The 4,274-nt window shown below is 37.0% G+C and overlaps 1 long non-coding RNA gene across 1 annotated transcript; it reads right to left on the bottom strand.

Moving 5' to 3' along the window:
• Positions 1-229: 229 nt before the first annotated feature.
• LOC121860896 lies at positions 230-3,681 on the bottom strand. The gene is made up of 2 exons (XR_006087944.1): positions 2,342-3,681; positions 230-1,285 (listed from the first exon to the last, which is right to left on the bottom strand). It is a non-coding gene; the product is annotated as an uncharacterized LOC121860896 (long non-coding RNA).
• Between the last annotated feature and the right edge of the window lie 593 nt (positions 3,682-4,274).

Here is a 4,274-nt window from a genome sequence, read left to right as displayed (position 1 = left end):
ACACACACGTGCACACACACGCAGCGCACACACACACACACACACACACACACACACACACACACACACACACACACACACACCAGTCGCTAAAACATACAGTCAACCTCATAAACACAACATAAGAGATTACCCCCCCTACACACACACACACACACTTTAACCCCCTTGTAGTGAACCATGAACACACACAATACACATTTCAGATTGTACTCTTGTAGTTTTCACACACACACACACACACAATACAGTAACTTGCTATTTTAAGAGGATACATAGGTTACAGGCTTAGAAGCACACTACTGTAGTTGCTATATTGACAGTAATATTTTGTCTGTAATAGAGCTGAGTGGACTGATGGTAAATACTGTCTGTGTGATGTAAGGCTCTGTAATAAAAACACAATAAGAAAACTAAAGTAAAACTGTTAACATAAGAATAGCGTGTAAAGATGTAGTCCTAATAAAATATAAAACTTCCCTTTGTAACATAAAGTATTCACTGTGACTTGTATGATTTATTATAACATTCAAATGATCACCTTAATCTAGTCATCAATATACTGTACTGTATAGTGGTAATAAATACTGACATGATTTATTATGGATAATATTGCCAAACATTGTATTAAAATGTTCCTATTCCTTAACACACTGACTGTCGGGGTGAAAATGGTTGATTATGTCATTTATCCTCTGCAACTGACCTTATATGTCTTAAGAATAACAGCTGCTCTTATCACTAATCCCGTACAAAATATTCCTTTTCTGTTGAGAAGTTATATCTAAAGTACTGTAATACTGTACTGTACTGTACTGCAGACACCAATTAAGTTAAGAAAACTCATTAGCACTCAGCTGGACCCTCACATGGTGACTCTCTTAACCCAACTATGAATTAATATATGACAAAAAAAAATTTGAAATCACAAGGTACAGTACCACAGTGCTTCCATCTGTCCTGTACAATATTCTCTCCTTATATACTGACAAAGTAACATTAAAAGGAATTCATTACTGAAAAATCTTGGATAAGGTAATAGACAATATACTGTACTAGTAAGTAACCTGAAGATAAAGAATAGAGCAAGCTGCAGTGTCTCATTCCCTATAGTAACCAATTAAGTCTGGATTATATTTCATGAAAATTTCTCCTGCTGGAAGATGGTGGTGATGGCCTCCAGGACACACTTAACTGTGATGGATGGCTCCTGTAGTTTGGACTCAACAGGGAGGAAGTCTCGGGGTGAGTGTTCCAGAAGCTGCTCTCCGTTGTATACTCCAGTCTGAGATAAATAAATATATATCATAAAAAAATTAATATATAACTATAACCTAACCTAACAACCTAAACTAACTTAACCTAAACTAATCTATCCTTGTCACAGTCACAATAACATAGCTAGTCTATTTAACACCTAATAATTCAAATTATGTTCCATGCCCACAAAACCTGCGAACCTTTTGAGTCTCCCAGTTGAAGCATTCATTCTCTAACCGCTTCAGGAGACCCGAGTCCTCTATTTTCCATTACGCATTACCGCAGAAACTCGGGTATTGCTAAGTACCTCATAAGGTGTTCATGAAATTTAAATGTGTGTGAGACCACCATTGTTTTGAGTCAACTTAGATATGTCTGATTACAGACGAAACATTCAAGATCCCTTGTGACTGATGTTGAAAGCTTCAACTGTGTTTACTGTTAGTGAAATTGTCAATATAAGTCAGGGTAGAGACTACTGTATGAATGAGGTATCATTGACGTCTTCCCTAGAGATGCCAGGAGTTGCTAACTGATGCTGAAGTTACCTATTTTTCACCTATGAACATCAGGTTCTCTGATGTTCATAGTAAAATTGTTGTAAGGATGTTAATTATGGAAGTAATTAATTATTGTGAAGGGAAGTGTCAGCCTCCCTATCTTTACCATCTAACGGGGTGTAGCCTAATACTCCTTGTCTTACGCTCCTCCCACCAGGGACTGCCATCCTGAACTTGAAATCAATTTGATTCTTGTCTGTGAAAGCTCAGTCATTGCGTAATTTGAAAAGTTGATCTTAGGAAATTTAAATAAGTTTGTAGCCCAATTTTCACACGTCTAAGTGTAGAGTAACAACATTTGTAGATATTATCTACGTGAGTGGAACGCGGGAGTGAGCATGGGATGAGGGAAGCGAGACGCTGACGTTTTCGACCTCAGTCTCGGCCACAAATTCACTCCGTCCACAGGTTCCTGTAGGCCAAGGGCCTTGTAGATTGGGACAACCTCCACACTAGTTTGGGATATGGATTAAAGCCAGTAAACTCTGGTAACTTCGTGAAAACGGGTGTGGGGAACTAACCATCTACCCTGGAGCTCAGTCAACTGCCCAGACGTTCGCCAGACGCGTTCATTGTCCAGCCGGCTGATCTCACAGGCCGAGCAAACACCGCCAGCCCCCATCATTGTTATGGAGGAGTCCACCACTCAGTAAGGCTAGAATTTGGCTGTGTAATTACTATATGGATATCGGCAAATGTATCACAGTAGCGTACAGAAGCAACTAATCCTGTGTTTTAATGTATTAGTTTTGGTGCTGTTACTGAGTCCTGTACTATTGAGAACTAAGGTTCTAAGATAACTGGCATTAATGGTGCTCAAGGGTGCTGTATGTGAGAGTATAAGGTGGTGTGTTCTTGTAAATGTACACCCAGTATTGGTGTAAGTGAAAAGTGTACCTAATTAACAGTACCAAATGGGTAAAGCCAGGGAGTTGATCCTGTAGTTGAGTGCTACTGGAATCTAATTTCATTTTAACAATCCATTTTATTTGTATGATTAGGGGTATTATTTTCCTTCGGTATTTACCTTCATTCTTGTCCATAGCTTGATACCAGAATTACAGTACCCCTGTGTCCTAACCCTTGAGCCATGCTACCAAAGGTCAGAGGTTATATATGAAGTAAAAACTAAGCTATAGTTAACATCTATACTTAATGAAGCAAGAATTTGAGAGAAAAGGTTGAAGATCTTAAAAGTTAACAGCAGGGGGATAAATTAATAAGAAAATACATCTAAGAAATCCCTCCCTTATATCCTAACATACCTAACCTAACCAAATAGCGTTAGGGCAGTTAATCATGTTATGTACTTATGTTTTCCTTAGTCATCCCATAAAGTGTGTCATTTTCTCTTGACACACTATATTCACTGAAGGTTAAAGTCTTCTTAAGTTTGTGATATATGTTTTGTTATTCCAATTTTGTGATATGTTTTAGTATCTGATATGATTAAAGAACATTAATATATGATTTTTTTAAACAGTTTTCAATGTGAGAATATTGCAGTGGTTTAAATGAAGAATATAAACAAGATGTGGATGAGTTCGTGAAATCGTATTGGAACAAGAAAAGGAAGCTCTCTCTCTCTCTCTCTCTCTCTCTCTCTGTGGGTATTATTGGTGAAGGACATGGTATTTTGTATCGTGAAAAAACCCACAGGTTGTAAGGGTATTTCAGTGTTTTCTGGTAGTCATAAGATATTATAATCTATTTGTTAAGCATACGGTACTTCTAAAGTAGAGAGAGAGCATATTGTTGGATCAAGATATAAGACTAATATTAATGTAAACTTTGGGTATTATTTTCTTGTAGCACCGTTCATTCCTACCATTAATCTATTATCATATTCGATTAAGACGTCTAATTACAGTGACCCCTCGTTTAACGAACACCTCGGTTAACGTAATTTCGATTAACGAACTGCCTTCCATAAGGATCTTCAATTCGGTTAACGAAAAAAAAATTCGGTTAACGAAGTTCTTACGAACCGACCTCAACATGTTTTCGCTTGCACTGACCAGGCAACCAGCTTTAATATCAGTCCGCCAATACATTAATCGGTTCTAGGGCTAAAATTCCTTACTATTTTAGTAAATATCAAGAAGTTTATACTATTCAATAATTTTAAAAGTTTAATATTCAATTTTTTAGTCATTTTAACAATTATTGAACATAACTGATGGAAAAGTGACTAGTTTAATGTGCGGCATCCAGCCTCTTAACACAGCAAACAGGAGTTAGTCTCTCTCTGTTTTCACTGGAGGTAACATCTTGCTTGAGACTCTCTTCAACTAAACGCTTTTTTTCTGTGTTTCCAAGCAAATTATTGGTCATTTTGAAATATATCTTACATATTGACAATATATAATGCAGTGCAGTGTTGATTTAAAGAAAATAATCTTGAATTACACCAAGAGAGCTAAAATTTTATGGGTGAAATGGCGCCATGGGGTG

The sequence above is a fragment of the Homarus americanus genome, unplaced genomic scaffold, assembly GCF_018991925.1.
Source record: "Homarus americanus isolate GMGI-L3 unplaced genomic scaffold, GMGI_Hamer_2.0 scaffold52806, whole genome shotgun sequence".
Taxonomy (NCBI): domain Eukaryota; kingdom Metazoa; phylum Arthropoda; class Malacostraca; order Decapoda; family Nephropidae; genus Homarus; species Homarus americanus.
The sequence above is the reverse complement of the archived record's forward strand: the minus strand, read 5'-3'. Positions and strand labels throughout refer to the sequence as shown.